The sequence below is a fragment of the Marmota flaviventris genome, chromosome 13, assembly GCF_047511675.1.
Source record: "Marmota flaviventris isolate mMarFla1 chromosome 13, mMarFla1.hap1, whole genome shotgun sequence".
Lineage (NCBI taxonomy): Eukaryota > Metazoa > Chordata > Mammalia > Rodentia > Sciuridae > Marmota > Marmota flaviventris.
Window position 1 is genome coordinate 76,919,287 of NC_092510.1, and position 20,455 is coordinate 76,939,741.

The 20,455-nt window shown below is 34.0% G+C and overlaps 2 pseudogenes; both read right to left on the minus strand.

The window, feature by feature from the left end:
- Positions 1-1,000: 1,000 nt before the first annotated feature.
- Positions 1,001-1,943, minus strand: LOC114098768 (olfactory receptor 13C4-like; annotated as a pseudogene).
- An 8,206-nt stretch (positions 1,944-10,149) lies between these two features.
- LOC114098769 (olfactory receptor 13C4-like) lies at positions 10,150-11,099 on the minus strand (annotated as a pseudogene).
- Between the last annotated feature and the right edge of the window lie 9,356 nt (positions 11,100-20,455).

Below are 20,455 nucleotides of genomic sequence, written 5' to 3' on the forward strand. Positions count from 1 at the left end.
GGTAAAGAGCCTAGAGGGAGACAGATCAGCAAGCTTCCATTCATGGAGCCACATGTTAATTTCTCCTCCTTTCCAGACACCCCAAACCTCAAGTAGGCTCTTTTGCAGAATCTTCTTATCTCAGATGAATTAGAACAAACTGTGTTCCCAGTTTTCCACAGAAACCATGATGCTTTTCTTATATAAATATGTCAGAGAAAGGGCAAAGAGGAATAGTGGTTCATATTTATATAAAGACTCCATGAGAGAGATGCCAGGCTCTAATAATTGGTGCTTGACAGAAGAAGTGGTACGTAGGTCTTTCATATTCAATTCAGAATATTTGCTTCAATTCCTAAATTCTGATTCTATGGAAAAGTCTACATTAACATCCTCTACAAAGGGAAATACGATGAATATGCCACTACAATGGCACTTTGTGCAATATACTGTCTTGACAATCACACAGGAGCAGGCTTTATTTACTCCTTTTTGACAACAAGGAAACTACAGTTTAGAAAGGATGAATAACATGCCCAATATTATTTAAGTAGTTTGTGAAATAATAGAATTTACACTCCTGCCATCTGTTTTCAAAGCCTATCTATGATGTTTTCCACTCAGTTGCCACAAATATACCAGAAACACTCATTCCAGTTATCACAAGGGATGATTCCAAAGAAATTCATTGTCTTTGAGACAGATGGATCAGAACCTCTTAAAATCTTGCTGTATAGCAAACTTCTGTTCTCCGAGATTCTAGTTGCACAGGACTAGTAAAGGCAACGAATAAAAATGTTTCTTTAATATTTTGCTTTTCCTAAGTAAGGTACTCTATGATTACCCAATGATGCCATTTATAGTATACTTCTTAAATTTATATTCAAAAACAAATAAGAAAAATATGTATTAATGGTGTTCCACATGGTGTTTGGATATTTGTATATATTATGAAATCTCTAGATTGAGCTAATTACACATGAAAGACCTATATTTCCCATTGCTGTTACTGTTTAACAGCTTACTGAAACAGCAAATATTTCATAGCAGATTTCATATCTTTATTCTAAAGCTATAATTCAGCATAGGGGTCGCTACACCATAAAAGACAGAAATAAGCCCCCCTATAGCTTGTGAACTCTCTTTCCTAAGGAAGTCTTGGAACGTGAGTTTTGCATACATAAAGAAGATGGTACCATAGAATATGGTCATGATGGTCAGATGGGCAGAGCAGGTGGAAAAAGCCTTGTGTCTCCCTGTGCCTAGGTTAATTCTCAGGAGAGTGAAGAAGATGAACATAAAAGACAAGCAAATGGTCAGTAGTGAAAGAACCAGGAAGGCCATATTTGACACATTATTAACAATGTAAGGTTACAATCTTGAGGGATATATCAGCACAAGCCACCTTGAGGACAACTAAGATCTCACATAAGAAATGGTAGAAAATGTTCTTCCTACAGAAAGGCAGAGATGCATGGCAAAAGATGTTTGCACAGCTGAATTGATTTCACTGGACAGCCATGATACTGAGGCCATCAGTGCGCATACCACCTTGTTCATGATGATGGGATATCTCAGAAGGTTACAGATGACCACATAGGGATCAAAAGCCATCAAGGCAAGGAGAAAACATTCTGTTGACCCCATTGCAATTCCAAAGAACATGTGTACTGTACATCCAGAGAAGGAAATACTCTTTTTCTTTGATATCAAGTTCACAAATGTTGAGGATATAGAAGAAGATGGGTGGCATATATCCAGAAAGGAGATACTTGCCCACAAAGAAATACGTGGGAGTGTGAAGATGTGAATCAAAGATGTTTGCTGTGTTCAGAAGACCATTTTCAGTTAGAAACATTAGGTACATAATGAGAATCACACAAAGTAAATGATCTGTAGTTTGGGACAACCAGAGAGTCCCAGAAGAATAAATTCTGTCACAATGTCTGGTTTACCTTATCCATGTCCCCGTTTTCAGGATGTCAAAGGAACATCCAACACAGAATATTTTCAGGGTCAAGCAACAAATATGACAAACATCTTGTAGAATCGTTTCTCTAGGGTGATAGAAGGTTTCAAAGCTGTCATTCTGTCATCTTCAACAGTGTTTGTGCCAAAAATATAATATGAAGATATTGAGAGTTTCTCTGCCATGTTTCCATATCTGGAGATTTCTCTAGGATCATAAACAAATTCAGAAGCAACTTTCCTTATTGTTGAAGAAACTCCCAGTTGACTTTTTTAAAAGCCCAAGAATATTTCAGAAAGCAAATCTGACTTCTTCATTTAGTCAAGTATAGTAAGAGAACAGTGAAGAAGGCAAAAGAAAACAATGACAGAAATTTTGATTCAATGTTTAAAAGCAATATTCTTAATTTCAAAGGAGGTTTGCATTTTTGTTTTTCGATCTGAAACTCTGAATTTCTTTTCAGTCAAATTTTCACAGAGCAACCATTAGATCATATCAAATTGAACCACATACAGTGCAATTTAACATCCATTCAAAGTTAGACATTGATCTCATAGAAACAGTTCACTCTTATTTTGTCTTTTAGACATGACCATCTCATAGACCAGCTCTGCACATATGCAATGAAGAATCTTTGAAAAACTAAACAGTCTTGCTTCACTTGTGTTATTCTGTGACTTTGAAATTATTCTTGATGAATTTGTTTAAGTGAACCTGAAGAAAACAGTAATAATGCTTAAGTATACAATATATATAATATATACATAACATATACTTGTATATATAAGCATTAAATATATAATATTACATATATAATGCTTATATATACAGGTATATATATATATATATATATATATATATATATATATATATGTGTGTGTGTGTGTGTGTGTGTGTGTGTGTGTGTGTGTATGTGGCACATGCTGTTTTACAAAAATAAAGCTTATCTTTCATTATCCCCAACTGTGCTCACAGTTATTCAATCTCTTCATAAATATTGGAGCATGAAGCTCAGTTCTCCAGCAATCAACATCAAAGGTGATTATACCTTGTTTTCCCACCAATTACAATCTGAAGATTGCTGCCCTGGTGAAATAATAAAGAATTAATTTAATTCAGTGTTTCATTCATGTGTGTGTGTGTGTGTGTGTGTGTGTGTGTGTGTGTTTTGTCGGCATACACATTGCTGTAGGATCTTGCTAATTAAAATTATTTTTAGTAATACAGGAAAAGGTCTGTGAATCTTCCTAATAAATGTTCAGGCTGTGATGAACTAGCTGGTATGATGATATATTCAGAGTAAAAAGATGTTAGTTTACCCACTGTGAGTTGGGAGATTATCCAGGTGTTTTCTGATCCCAGCAGATTTTCTTTAGTTTTTATTATATAAACTGTATTAACAACTTGAATAATGACCTACACCATCATTCATTCACATTTTCCAGCAAAGAGCAGGGTCACACCTACCTGTTCAGTATACTTCAAAAAATACATACCATTGAAACAAGAATATCATAAAACCAGAATACACTTTTTGCTGGTCTATGTTAATGTGGATACAATATTAATAATAGCCTAAGTTGAGTAAAACCCTATTCTAAGACATGTAAGGATAAGAAAAATTTGACTTATTATGAGTGCCATTAAACAGGGAATCTTCTCATGGAACAGTTTATTCTAGAATAAAATATATATGGTAACATATATAAACATATTTGGTTTTATGTATGAATAGGTTTAGTGTTAGGTATATGGTTACAATTTGTTTTAAAAATTGGTTATGTTTGTATGTGGTGCTGAGGATCGAACCTGGGCTGCATGCATGCCAGGCAAGTGCGCTACTGCTTGAGCCACATCCCCAGCCCAAATAAAAATTGGTTATGAATGAATGCATAAATGAATATTTATTAACACATATGAACATATATAAATATTTATGTGAATATATAAATATGTGTCATGTATGTATGAATATACATATTCATACAGTTAGGGTTAGGGTATGAACATACATATCTCTCTATATATTCATATAGAGAGTTATATATGTGGCAATATATATGAAAACCTATATAAATATATTGTTTATATAATACTAATATGATGAGTTAGATATATAGTTAAAATTTGGTTTAAATACAGGGAATGAATATATATAAATATATATAAACTTATGTGTGAATATATAAATGTATGTCACATATATATGAATATTTATATAAATATATATGTTTTTATAAATAAATAGTATATAGTTGGGCACTGTGAGGGTAAGAACTAAGTTTAGGGGTACAGTTAGAGTATGAACATAAATATCAATCTATATGAATATATATGTAAATATATGTATTAAAAGTCATAGAAATATATATGTTTTATATATGGAAAGGTTTAGAGTTAGGTGTATTGTTAGAGTTTGGTTTAAAGAAAGAGTATGAATACATATGAATATATATAAATTTGTCTGTGATAATATAAATATATGTCAAAATATGTGAGAATATTCAAATAAACATAAATGGTTTTATATGTAAACAGTTTTATTGTTGGGGTTGTGTTAGGATTAGGACTTACATTAAAGTTAAGGTTAGGGTTAAGGTTAGGGTTATGAATATATAGACCAATATAGGTGAATATATATATGACAACCTACATGAATATGTAAGGTTTTATATATGGATATGTTTAGGGTTGTGTATAGTTACAGTATGGTTTAAAGAAAGGGTATGAATATATAATATATAATATATATATTATATATATATATATATATAATATATATATATATTATATATAATATATATATATTATATATATATATAATATAAATATATATGAACCTATATATGAATTTATTTGGAAATATAAAATATATATGAATATTCATATAAACATATAGTGTTTTATATAAATAGTTTCATGTTTAAGGGAATGTTAGGGTTCAGACTAAGTTTAGGATTAAGCTTAGACTAATAACATATATCAACATATATGAATATATATGAATACATATGTGAAAATATATATGAAAACCTATATTATATATGTATAGGATTTGGGTCAGGCATATGTTTACAGTTAGGGTTAAAGACAGATTATGAATATATAAATTAATATATATATTTATATGAGAATATATTTCTATAAGGATATATGTATGAAAATACATATAATTAACACATAAAAATATGGAATGGGTAATGTTACAGATAGGGTTAGAGTTGTTAAGATTACAGCATAAATATACTTATGAATATATGCATTATATACATAAATATGTATATCAATATATTTATGAATATATGTGGAAATACTTATGAAATATGTATTTGAATATATATGATTATTTTGGGGATTCAAGTTAGTGTTAGGTTTAGAAATAGGGATTGAATATATATATGAATATACATATGATATGAATGTATATATGAAAATATATGTATATACATATATAAATGTATATGAATATGTATATATATATATACACACAAACATATATGTACAGATATCTTTACTATTAGAAGTGGAGTTAAATTTAGGTTTAGTATTGGGGTATAAATATATATGTGAATATATTCATGAATACAGGGAATATGTATATATAAATCTAAATTAAATATATACAAGAATATATACATGAACATGATTAGTTTTAGGGATAGGTGTATGGTTATTGTTAGGGTTAGATTAGAATACATACATGGATATAAACCAAATATTGAGAACATATGTGAATATGTACAAGATTATTTATATAAAATATATATAATTATAAATATGAATATGGTTAGGATTAGGATTAGTGTTAAATTCGGGTTTAGGTTATCAATATATACAAAAATATATATGAACATATATATGAATGGATAAACAGATTTATATATATGTAATATCAGTATATATTTAAGTAAATGCATATAAATATATACATATATGCTTATGAGAATGGTTAGGTTTAGGGGTAATTATAGATTTAGGAATACAGTTAGTGTTAGGGATAGGGGATAAAAATTGTGTATATGAATATGTATATGTGTAGAGTTAGATTTACGGTTCAGTTTAGTGTTAGAGTAGTATATTGGCTTGGGTTTTAGAGGTTAGCATCTAGAGTTAGGGTTTGAATTCAAGGTTTAGGACTAAGGTTTAGAATTTGGTGTTTAGGGTTAAGATTAGGATTAAAGTTAGGGTAATAATATGTATAGACAAATACATATGAAAAGTATAAAATATACATATATGACTATGGTTAGTTTATAAGTAGGGTTAGAGTTTGGGTATAAATCAAAGTTACAGTTTCTTTAGGAGTATAATTAAGATTAGGAAAAAGGCATGATATCTACATCAATGTATATGATAATATAATGAATATGTATGTGAAAATATATATGAATAGTCACATAAATATATGTTTTTATATCTAAAAAGTTTAATATTTCTGAGATCAGCAGCACACACCTGTAATCCCAGCCTCTGAGGAGGCTGAGGTAGGAGGATCACAAGTTCAAAGGCAGCCTCAGCAATGGTGAGGCACTAAGCAACTCAGTGAGACCCTGCCTCTAAATAAAATACAAAAAGGGCTGGGGATGTGGCTTAGTGGTAGAGTGCCCCTGAATTTAATCCTCAGTATGCCCCACCCCAAACCAAAGTTTAATGTTTAGGGGGAGTGTTATAGTTCAAATAAGTTTAAGTGTAAGATTAGGGTTAGGGCATGAACATATATATCTATATCTATCTATCTATCTATCTAAATATAGATGAAAAGTAAATATATATCATCGCATTAGTGTTAGGTGTCTAGTTATGGTTTGTTTTCAAGATAGGGTAAGAATATATAAATGATTACATATGAAAATCTATGTGATTTAATATGTAAATATAGATTTCAAAATACATATAAATATTAGTATAAATATATATGGTTTTATGCATAAATAATTTTATGTTTAGCAATAGGATTAGGGGTAGGACTAAGTTTAGAGGTAGGGTAGGGTTAGAGTTAGGGTATGAACACGTATGTCAATATTTATTAATATGTATGAATCCATCTTCTTTCCAAGAGTAGAGCAATTTTGTGCTATTATTGAACTAAATAAGTTTTAGATACCATTGCCTGTATTGCTACTTCTTCATTCAGACTCATGAATCTTAAACTTGGTCTTTAAATGCTATTTCAGAGCTCTTATAAATTCTTTTCACAGTTTCTTTTCTTGATTACTGTCTAAAAGTCCTATTCCCTTCACTTCAAATGTGAGCCCTAATATTCTTTCTTCTGTTTCATCAAGTCTATTGGTGAGGGTTTCCACTGATTTTTTTTTATTTGACTTACTGAGTTTTACACTTTCAAAATTTCTATTTGCTTGTTATTTCTGAATTTCAATTGAAATGCTCTTCCATATCCTCTTTTGGTTGTTTATTTTTATCTTCTTTTAATTCATTGATCATTTTTTTTCAATCGAGTTTTAAGTTCCTTGTCCAGAATTTCCTCCACTTTGATATTGAAGAATTCAGTTATTTGAGAGTTATAAACTTTTAGAGATGCCTCCTTGCCTTGTTTTTATATATTTCCTGTGTTTTTATGTTGAGATTTTCACATCTATTGGAGAGGATATCTCTTCCATTTTTATTTAGGGGTATTTTAGTGTTGCACTTTCTCTTTATGATGTGCTCTCAGATCACAATGCATATTGGTATCAAAGCACCCACTCCACCTGTTCAAAGTTCTGTGTTCAATCAGCACCACTTTGAGAGGAGAGATTACCTACAGTGACAGTGACAGCTTAAAACAAATCATATACCAACATATGTTAAAAACAATGAAAATTATTGTCTATCACATTACCACCCAAAGAGAAGAAATGCAAAGTAATAATATGGAATAGGCTGAAAGATTAGGCAAGAAAGGAAGCAAATTAATATTAAACTACATAGAAAAAAGATGAAAAAACAAAATAGAAAAAAAAAACAAAAGAGATCAAAACAAAAAAGGTGGGAGCAATTTAGAGAAGAGAGACAGAAGAAGAGTAAGAAAGAAAGTAGGAAGGGGAAAATTGAGAAAGAGTAAAGAAAAGAAAAATCAAATTGACGAATTTGAAAAATATATGAAAATTAGACAAAAGCATGAAATAAAAAATAATGAGTATAAACAAAACAAACCAACACAGAAGACAATAGAGCAAAATTAAAAACAAACATGAAGAAGACAAACATCATCCTTAGCTACAGTATTTAAGACAGGCAACTCTCAGGGACTTTGGTTTTGGAATCCATCAAGTATTATGGGTATGACAAATGCCCGAACCTCAGTGACATATCCTTTGATTGTCTCTGGGCATGGGAGCAACTGAAACCAATGAACTCTTCACTGGGGTGGGGATTTGCACATTTTTTTCCAGATCTAAATCAACAACTTCATCAAATAAACTGTGCAGAACTCAGGCTCAGAACTTATTCACACTGTTTTCACTCTGCTCTCCTCCAGTGTGACTGGGGTGACTGTGGTAGCTCTGAAGTGGACTGGGAAGAGGCAGGTCTTGTGACTAAACAGTGGGGACTGTGTTGGGTGTTCCCAGCCCAGCAGATGGGTTCCTCCCTGGTGTGAGGAGCTGGTGGATTTTTGGTGCCCAAGAGCTTTTCCTGTGTACAAAGAAGCACTCAAGCCCAGGTGGTAGAGCATGCCACACTCTGTTTCTGTTGCTCTCCATGGCGGCTTAGCAACCTTTGGCTCACAGCAACTTTATTGTATATTTTATTCATAGGGTTTCCTTCAAAGTTGTTTTCTTGTGGCACACATAAACTGCAATATCCAGTGGAAATGAAGATGCAGAGATTTATATTTCCAAAGTTACAAGCTTAGGTATGACCACTACAAGATGGGTTTCCTTCATACAGCTCTCCGAATGTAAATTTTAAAAAGTGAAGCATTTCTCTGCACCAGCCTGGTATGTAGCTCCAGGATCAGCAAAGCTCAAACTGATGATCTCTTCTGCACCCAATTCCCTAACAATTTTCTCAACTGTGTCTCTCTCTCTTTCCCTTTGTTCGACATCTGCGCCTGCCTTGCCTCAGTGCTCCAGATGCAGGTTTGGCATGTATGAACTCTTTTGCACTCTCTGTTCCCATAATCAGAATTTCTGAGTCTCTGTTAAGTCCCTGAGGATCCAATATTAAACCTCAGAATATACCCTCAGCCACACACCTCAGTATTTGCCCTTCAGCTTTTTGAATTTTACAAAATTACAGCTGGCTCCTACTACAGTATCTTAATTCATAAACATTTTTTCTTTTCTTATGATTTTGAAATTTCAGAAAACACTCTGAATTTTGATTTTTATGAATCAAAATTTAATATTTCTAACAATCTGTTAAAGATTTTCTGACCATTCAGGAAGGACAATTAATTATTAAATCTGTTAGTTTCCTGATCACTGGATAACATGAATGTACATTTCTATATAAAAGTTAAATTATATTCATCACATATATCCATGGAATAATTTAGCAGGTGATGAGTCCAACCTAATATACACCTGCAGATAAGATGCTGGCACTCATGATATTGTGGGGGGAAACTTAAGGTTAGGTGCTAAGAAGTTGACTAAAACAATAAAAATAGAATTTGTAAAGGCCAAAACCTTATTTAAATACATAAAAAATTCAAGAAAACTAAACAGGGATCAGAATAAGTGTACATCTTGTGAAACGGATGAAGGACAGGCAGCAGATGTTCAAATGTCATTATTCACAGTCTCCTTCACACCTTGATGGATCAACAACAGTGTGATCCAAGAAGAGAGACACCAGCAATCATAGGTGCTCTGCAGTAACAATATTCACATGGATGGAGACAGACAGAGGACCACAGGGTTTAGGGACCAGAGCATTAGATAGAAACCACAACGGATCTGAAGGAAGAAGAATGGCAAAGAGTGAAGCATCTGACTAGGTGATATGGGGTAAGATTGTAGTTCTGACACAAATATATAAACTTGCATTTTCTGATGTTGGGTTTTTTTTTCTTTTTTTTTTTTGGAGGGGGGGTACCAGAGATTGAACTCAGGGACACTCAACCACTGAGCCACATCCCCAGCCCAATTCCGTATTTTCATTTAGACACAGGTCTCATTGAGCTGCTTAACACCTTGCTTTTGCTGAGGCTGGCGGTGAACTGGCAATCTTCCTGCCTTGGCTTCCTGATGGCTTTCCTAAGTAAGTTTTCGGTTTAGCATATGTTTTACAGCAGCTTTAACATCCTTATTCCTCAAGCTATAGATGATAGGATTCAACATGGGGATCACTTCCCCATAAAACAAAGGAATAAGCTTGTCTGAAGTTCGCAACTTGTCTTCCCCAGTCAGGTCTTGGGACTTGGGTTTTGCATACATAAAAAAGATGGTACCAAAGAATATGATCACCACAGTCAGATGAGCTGAGCAGGTAGAAAAGGCCTTGTGTCTCCCTGTGGCTGAGTTCATTCTCAAGATGGTGTAGAGGATAACACATAGGAGAAGAAAATGACCAGCAGTGGGAGAACCAGGAAGGCCATATTTGATATTGACATGGTGATAATATTAAGAGATATATCAGCACAAGCCAGCTTGAGGACAGCTAAGATCTCACAGGTAAAATGATTGATAACATTTGTCCCACAGAAAGGCAGTCCCATGGCAAGAGAGGTTTGCACAGCTGAGTTGATTCCACCAGACAGCCATGATACAGAGGCCATCAGTGCACACACCCCCTTGTTCATGATGATGGGGTACCTTAGAGGGTTACAGATGGCCACATAGCGATCAAAAGCCATCATGGCAAGGAGAAAACATTCTGTGGATCCTATGGCAAATACAAAGAACATCTGTACTGCACATCCAGAGAAGGAAATGTTTCTTTTCTTTGAGATTAAACTCACCAGTATTGAGGGAACTGAACAAGATGTGTAGCAGATATCCAGGAAGGAGAGGTTGCCCAGGAAGAAGTACATGGGAGTGTGAAGACGGGAATCAAAGATGCTTAATATGATCAGAACACCATTGCCACTGAGAATCACTAGGTACATAATTAGAACCAGAGCCGAGAAACTCATCTCAAATTTGGGGTAACCAGAGAGTCCTAGAAGAATGAATTCTCTCACAAATGTTGCATTTGTCCTATCCATATCTCAGCTTTAGGATGTCAAAGGCAGGTTGGCTTAAATTTTTTTATGGCCAAACTATAAATGTAACAAATTTCTTGAATAAACATTGTAGGATGAAAGAGAGAGTGTTTCAAAAGTGTCATTCAGTTATCTTCAATAGTGTCTGTGCCTAAACTACAATATCCTGTGACAGGATACTGAGCATTCCTCTGTCCTGTCTTGATTATGTGAAGATATATCTAGAATCCCGTATCTATATGTGAAGATATATCTAGGATCAGAAGCAAATTTGGTAGCAATACTCCTATCATTGAGAACATTCCTATTTGACTTTTCTAAAAGCCCCAGAATATTGCAAGCTATAAACCTGACTACTTCATTTCATCAAGCACAGGAAGAGAAGAGTGGAGAAAGCAAAAGACAACAAAGACTAGAATTTTAACTCCCGATCAACAGGAATTTTCACAATTTAAATCAGGTTTGATTTTTAAGCACATTTCTTAATCTACGTAAAATTCTGAATCACTTCTGAGTTAAATGTGTATTTTCATAAGGGCAACCATTACATCATAGCACATTGAACCATGTATACAGTAATGTAATATCAGTTCAAAGTTAAAGTTAATTATTGATTTCACAGAAACAATTACTCTTTCTATTTAGTCGCATGGGACACAAGCATTGTGTAGACTAACTCTGCATGTGATGAAGAATCTGTGCAAAACACTACATACTCTCTCTTCATATGTTTTCTTTCATGACTTAAGAATTACCCTTGATTTATTTGTTTAAGCGAATGTGAAGACACAGTAATAATGCTTAAGTATATTTGCATATATGTGTGGCACGTAGTAATACTTCACAAAAGGCAGACAAATATACTCCTTATCCCATAATTTTTATCAAATGTGAAAGACAGGATGTAGCAAAGATTAACCATGCAATAAGTATAAAATGGAGCACTACACTCAGCTTTTTGGCAATGAGATCTAAAATTCTATGTGCTACAATGAAAAAAGGTTACTACACCTTGTTATGCCACAGAGCACAGTCTGATTTTTTCTCTCCTGATGTAAATATAAATAATCCACTACTTCAGAAGTTCAAATTTTTATGCACATGTTAATCACCTGAGAATTTTGTTAAAACATAAATTCTCTTTTAGTAGGCCTGGAGCAGGTCCTGTGAATTTGTATTTCTAATGAACTTCCACAGGCTATGATAAAGCAGCTGATATGAGGACAGCTTTTCAGAAGCAAGATGTCAGTTTCCTTAGTGTGATTGGCAGTTCATCATTGGCAGTTTTGGATAGGAGTAGATATTCTTTTGCATTATTACGTGTTTTAACAACCTGGAAAAAGACCAAGGTGATTATATTTTGCATTGTCTAGTAAACTCCAGAGCCACATATTGTTGGTGTTCAGTATACTACAGAAACTGAATATTTTTGAAACACAAATTTATATAAAAGGATAAATCTTTTACCAGACATTATTACCGACAGCTTAATTAAGCACAAAACTAACAATCGATGAAAGGGGAGAAAGAATATGACCCATCATGTCTGCCAATAAAAGTGCACAGTTCAGCCAGGGAAAGAGGAAAAGATTCGTGGCACCATTTGATATAGCATATGATGAAGTCATAGAGCATATGATTCGATCATGAGTCCAGGGTGAATTTTATTAGAACTCTCAGAGGGAGGCTAAGGAGAAACAAGTAAAGATAGATTTCTGAAAGAATTTCAAATTTAGGCAGATCTGAAGAAATATATAAAAAAGGAAGAATGTCTGACATTAAAAAGAAAAAAAAATACCCCAAATAGAAACAGACTGAGCAACATTTAGGATCAGCAGGATCGTAGCACCTGCTTTTCAAACAGGGAGTTTCTGTGGAGGACTGGTGGGAAACACAGCTAAAAGCACATGAGGCTGGTGTATACAAAGCTTCAAAAGTCAGACAAAGAATTTGACAATCTATTTGAGAAGGAAGGAGTCTGTTAGGAGAAACAAAGCACAAAGTGAATGTTTAGACCTGTGATGTTAGCTACCCTCTAAGCTTGACATCACAGGATTCAGTTTATGGGGTTTTTGAGCAAAAATATGACATAAGGAAGTTGAGAGATCTAGATTAATTAGGTTGTCGTAGTTGCTACCTGCCACATGCACACAAAAATCATCTTTTCATAATCAGCACCATCTTTCAGGTTAACCAGCTCAACTTTCACTCCAATATGCAGTTCATTTTGTGAAGAGAGGTGGGAAAATTTCTCTCCTGTGTGTAATGTCTTGGAGTCAGAAGCCAAACCAGACAGAGAAATTGTCACTTCAGAAATAATTTACAGAACACCAAGTAGAAAGTTTCAACCTTGATGAGAGGCACAGATGAAAGAATATTGGATTCCTACATGAGAGATGAGACCTTTAAGTCTCAAACCAATTTTTAATCTTTATTAACTCAGTGTAATACCAGCACTACCCCCCAAATTTCTTAAGTAGAAAAAAAGTCACCAAAATAATTTAGCTCACAGATTCCTATGTATCAGATAGTGCACTTGACATTAGCTCGCTTGCTTGAAATCACACAGCTAATGTATCATTAGAGCAAAAATCTAAAACCATTCTCTTTCCACTACTTTCATGCTTGGGAGGTTGCATTAAAATCTTTACAATATATTTACAAAAAAAAATGGTTGGTGATACAAATAAATTGAGATAAAGGCAAAACTTAACTGTAAGCAGTTAACAATGGAAAGAAAAAATGGTCACTTTCAAGGTCTTAATGTCTAATCACAGAGGTTTTGGGGAACTTGAGATTGATCATATATCTCAGAACATGACACTTCTTGTGCTATGATTTTATGCTCACTCTATGCTACTTGTTAAGATAAGTCAATATCTTACTGAAGTGGAGTTCAGAATTGGTCAAGGGATGCCATAGATGAGGGACATGAGCACTCTGACCAGCCCACCATGAATGCCAAAGGAAGATAACAGCAAGACACTGACTTACCAGAAAGTGTGTCAATGTTCCAGATCCAGCCCTTCTGGGGTACAGGACCAGGGAGCCTGTTGAACTCCTCTTTCAGACAGATGTGACTATGACGCATGTTAGCATGCTAAGCCACTTCTGCACCTGCTCTCTGTCGTCCCATCCCAAGCAGAAACTCCTTCAAGGATCCAGTTTACCTTGAGCCAGACCTGTCATGCTGTCTTTGGTTTTCTTCTGCTCTCAGCACTTTAATTGGGTCACTTTCTATATTGAGAGATAACAAGAGACATGGGAAACCACTTTACTTATTTTGCTCCTTCCTATACAACTATGGCCTGACCCACTGGCTGCACATAATAGATGAATTTTGACTGAATAGGTATAAGACTTACTTTCTAAATTCTTAAGGAAGTTCCTGCACAGCATTTATGGACTCATGTTCAGCAAAACTTAATAGGCCCACATTGTTCTCTCACTTCTTTCTTTCTATCAGTATTAATAAGTAGATATCTAATAAGAACAAGCTTAAGCACCAAAAAATATATGGCGTCACCTAAGTCACTGGAACACTTATGCTTAACCTAGTGAAAATATTGGGAATTAGTTACAAAACTTCTTAGTTTGAGGTTCTTTTTGTTCTTCTAACATACAGGCTCAGGTTTTCATTTGTACAACAGAGATAGAAATCTCTACCTTACTTACCTCACAATTTGTTTTCAGAGAAATTCAGATACATGCAGAAACTGCTTCATGAATTCACCAAGATGGGACAGATTATAATAATGATAATATTAAACCATAAATCTATTCAGTACTAATAAATTTATATCTATATTGCCTAATTTTTATTCACATCATAAATTCATATTTAGTACTAGTCCAAATTATGAATGAAAGCTTATGGTTTCAAGATATTCAGAACTCACCTTTATAAGGATACATTATTTCTACCTACTAGAAGAAATAACTACATTTTCCTTAACATTCATGTCAACTATATGAATTAAGGTCAGGTTCAAGAAATGATGCCCAATTCCATAGATCTGAAGAGTAAATATGTATTGTGCAACAGTTATTATAATTTTTCCCCAATTCCCAAAGCAATTTAAAGTGGTAGTGAGTCATCTGTGAGATGGAGAAATTTCTGATGCATTGGGGACTGGGTTCCACCCACCTAATTAAAAGTGGTGCTGAGAATATACTCTGGCTAAACTATAGCTCAAAAAGGAAACAACATTTCTCTGCCCATGTCACTTTTAGGAGAGGAAATGTTCATCAAAATGTATTGCAAAATGTGATCACTTTTTAGTTTAAAATATACCTACTAAGCAAAGTTAATTCAGAGTTTTGTAATTCAAACCATAACTACTAAAATGACATAATTGAAAAATGACCTAATTATTATTAATGAAATAAAACAAATATTTAGTATGAATTCAATGCATAGTCATTTCACTTTTCAGCTCATTTTCTATTCATTCTTCTTGATAAATGTTCCATTCAGGATGCCATTACCAGTGATAGCCCATTTAATAAATAAACTCACAAGACAAAAGTGAATCCATAGTTTAAGGCCACAAAAGTTTTCTTTTTTTTTAAGTCCAAACTGAGAGTTTGGGGCATAAGTTCAGACAGGAGGAGAGAACATTACCTAAATAAAATTTTCAAATGTCTGCTATGCTAGATGGTATATATTAATACTTTGATTATTATTGTATTTTTTGAACAGATGTCACAATTTACTGTAAAACAGTCAGACTCTGGAATGCAAAATATTTACTTTAAAAGCAGGAACAGTATTTATGCATGCACAAATACATTAACGTGCACACATTAAACACACCTGAGTACACATGATAATGAACTGTATATGCACTTTAAATAAAAATAGAAATATGTCAAGATTTTTTTCTATTCTATGATCACAGAAGTTCAGAGTCAAAAACCTATGAAAATCATTAAGAATTTCTTTCTAAAGATGAATAAATAAATGTAGGCTAAAAAATAAAAATAATATTTCCAAGTAATCATTACTATTTGACTTAGGAAGAATTAAAAAAATGTTTTCTCATGCCTCTGAAGAACTAGATAACAATAACAATGATGCATATGAATTTTTACCAATTCTCAGAAGATAGCTAATAGAAAAGTAATACAGTCTGAAAATAAACCCTTAGGGGTCTGAAGGGTCCCTGTGTAGGGCATAAACTGTAAGAAACCTTAATTTATGGACCTGAAGTGAGATTATCAAAGTGGAGTGTGTCTATATCTATCATAAAACTTCTCTTCAAAATTCAGAGAAGGACTAAAACCAACAAATGGGAGCCTTTATTCCCTCTTTGGAAGTGGCCTTTTGGGGGCATAAGATGAGAGGGTATGCAGGCATTCAACAGTGCAGCCATGTGTGAAAAAAAATAGGTATCCTGTCTCCTCAAGAGCTGGGAACATACCTGCAAGTTCTGCTTGTCAGTAGAAAGGTTAGAGACTAAAAGCAGTTAAGAGCTGTTCATAGAAACTATCCAGAAAAAGCCAGAGCTAGCTAGTGCATTACATTGGCCACTGTCTTGTCTCCAGGTGGACAACAATAAATCTTGATTGAGAGTAACACTTGTTTTGGATCTAGATTTGCATACCTGGCCAGTAGAGTGACTGCCACTATTAGGGCCCAGAGCAAGAGTATTATTTTAATTTGGATGTTGCTTGTCTAGTTAAGGCACTCCATATGGAATTCAACAATGGCTTGCAAAGCATCACAAACAATAGACTTATCATATATGCCCATCCACAAAAAAAGTAAGCTAATTAAAATTAAAAGCCCATCTTAAAAAAACTGGAAAATTATAAGAGACTAAAGGGAAGACTTTTTAAAACTGAAGGAAGAATGTTAAAATTTATATGGAATACATGTAATTAAAAGGAAATCAACATTGTATATGTTGAACTTTGTGGTTCAGCGTAACATTTCTATCCAAGGGAGGATAATCTGGAAAAAATAAATGAAGAATGGAAAGAATGGGAAGCAATTGCCGATAAAAGTGGAATCTAGGGGAGATCCTTGTCATACTCCACCTAAGGTAGTTTAGAGGGTGCTAGTACATACCTGGTGTTCTCCTGGGGAAATTAACATTTGGGGTACATGGTATATGCTCAAATTCTATTCAAGGAATGAGAGGCGAATGGCAAAACATGATACATGTATAAGCTAACAGCGACTAAAACATTGTAAAAGACAGTTGCTTAAAATTGGCCTGGGATCAAGCATAGTGGTGGATACCTATAATCTCAGGGACTCTGAAGGCTGAGGAGGAAACATCATGAGTTCAAAGCCAGCCTCAGTAAAGGTGAGGCACTAAGCAACTCAAAATACAAAATAGGGCTGGGCATGTGGCTCAGGGGTTTAGTGCTCCTGAGTTCAATCCTTGGTACCAAAAAAAAAAAAAAAAAAAAAAAAAAAATTGGCCTGGCCTGGGAAGTAAAAACTAAACTTTCATAATTCTCATTTTAGTTCTGAAATTTCTTCCTCTGTCAGGACCATGTCCTATATTTTTACTAATATCTCACACAAGTACACACTCTGGAATCTCGAGTGCTCTGTAAAAGACAATATCTTTAGTAATTAGAGAAATGCAAATAAAAACTACTCTAAGATTTCATCTCACGCCAGTCAGAATGGCAATTATCAAGAATATAGACAACAAATAAATGTTGGCAAGGATGTGAGGGAAAAGACACACTCATACATTGCTGGTGGGACTGCAAATTGGTGCAATATGGAGATTTCTTAGGAAACTTGGAATGGAACCAACATGCTGTTCCACTCCTCAGTCTGTATATTCAAAGGACTTAAAATCTGCATACTGTAGCAATGCAGCCACATCAATGTTCATAGCAGCTCAATTCACAATAGCTAAACCATGGAAGCAACCTAGATGATCTTCAATAGATGAATGGTTAAAGAAACTGTAGTATATATAAACAATGAAATATTTCTTAGCATTAAAAGAGAATGAAATTATGGCATTTGCAGGTGAATGGATGGAGTTGTAAAATACCAGGCTAAGCAAAAAAAGCCAATCCCCCAAAAACAAAGGCCAAAATTTCTCTCTTGTAAGTGAATGCTGATCCATAACAGGGATGGGAAAGCCATCGGAAATAATGGAGGAATTTGGGTAAAGAGGAGGGAGGGGTGGGAGGCTGCATGGGGGAAGGAAAGATGGTGGAATGAAATGGACATCATTACCCTAGGTACATGTATGAGTACACATATGGTGTGACTATATATTGTGTATAACCATAGAAATGTAAAGTTGTGCTGCAACTGTGTACAATGAATTAAAATGCATTCTGATGCCATATATACCTAATTAAAATAAGTTAATTAATTAATAAAGTTTTTTTTAAAAAGATCCAATTCTTTGCAAATATACAGTACTTACTTTTAAAATGTGACCGCTCTTGAAACTTAGAAAATCAAATAACATCTATCCTGCATTACCTTACAGTAACTATCCAGTGGAATGCGAAATGTTGGATTTCATGTGGCTCATGTGCCTATATGGCAGACACCAGTCTTTTCCATCATTGTCCTATTGCTTCAATGGCAAAGGCATCATTCATATCAGAACTTACAGGTTGCAGAAGATGTATTCTATTGAACAACAATGTGAATGGTAGCCATTGGATTGTTGCCAAATAGTGCAAATCCACATAATTAATATATTGAGGATATAACTACATTAAATAATGTGCTTGGTTGGTTGGTTTGGGTACTGGAAATTAAACCCAGGGGTGCTTTTACCACTAAGCTACATTGCAAGTCCTTTTTAATTTTTAGTCAAAGTCTCCCTAAGTTTCTGAAGGTCTCACTAAGTGGCTGAGACTGGCATCAAACTTCGTATTGCACTCCCTCACCCTCCTAAGTGGCTGGGATTTCAGGCATACACCACTAATCTGGCAAATAATATGTATAATATGATGTAGTTATGTCAATGATTTGCCTCAAAATAACCTAGAGAAAGGAGATAAGTGGGTATGATTAATGACAAGATGACCATTTGTTGGTAGTTATTTAATTTGTAAATCTCTGTACAGAGTTTATTAAATTGTTCTTTTGCAAAATATTTAAAAATCAACATTACCAAGACGTTTGAGAAAAATGTACATATGAATGTAAATATTTCTGTGTTATATATACAGAAAAAAATAGAGAGACTGTGACATAAATCTTTGAGTAAATTCATATTACAGTGTTTAAGGTAAATAATATGACCTTTATGGACATAATTTTGCCAGAAATAGAAATGTTCATATTATCCGGTCTATTCATTTCACTTATTAGAATTGATAAAATTTGTACATTTGAAAGATAAACAAACACAAGTGCTTATAATACAGCTATTAATAAATCAAAATAAAAACATAAGGAATATATGACTCCTAGTTAATCACAAAATGTTAAAAATGAGTGTTTTGGGAGATGGCTAAAAGTGCAGTACTTTTTCTTTCTTATGCATTGATTTTTTTGTAATTTAGAAAATATGAATTTACTGGAGATTTTCTGATATTCCAGAGTATGATTTATTTTCCAGACTGTGAGCTCTCTGATCATTGATTAACATGATAACAATTGTCTATATCAAAGCCAGATTGCGTCCACTCATACATATCTATGGTATATCCCAGAAGGTGATGAGTTCAACCTGATATAAGGTTGCACACAAGATGCAGATTCTTAATGTTAGGGGGGGAAATTAAGGTTAGGTTCTAAGGAGTTGGCTAAAACAATGGAAATAATATTATTTTACTGGTCAAAAATCTTATTTGAATAGGTCAAACATTAAACACAACTAAACAAGATCAGATGTAAATATAGGGCCTGCGAAAGAGATGGAGGAGGGGCACCAGATGTTCTAGGGCCATCATTTACATGTTCTTCTTCACGCCTTGTGGGTCAACACCAACAAAGTCCAACAGAGGAGAGAAGCCAGCAGCCAAAGGTGCTCTGCAGTAACAATATTCAGCTCTGTGGGACAGTCACAACACAGCAGGGTTTAGGGATCACAGTGGGTAGAAACCAGGACTGATCTGCAGGAAGTGGGTTGGCAAAGAGCAGAGAATCTGAGTAGGAGATATAGAGAGGTTGTGTTCTTCCCACAAATAACAAAAAGGAAACTTGAATGGAAAAATGAAGTCAAAGCCCAGCCATCATAATGAGCTAAGAGGCCATGGGAAATCTGGATAGCACAGCCCAAATTTAGCCTGTACTCAACATCAGACTTTTTAATAAGCAATGTACCAAAAATAAATAAATAAATAAATAAAATCATTCTATATTTATCAAGGAATTTCCCTTTATTGTAAAATAACAAGAATTGATCTTCGTTCTC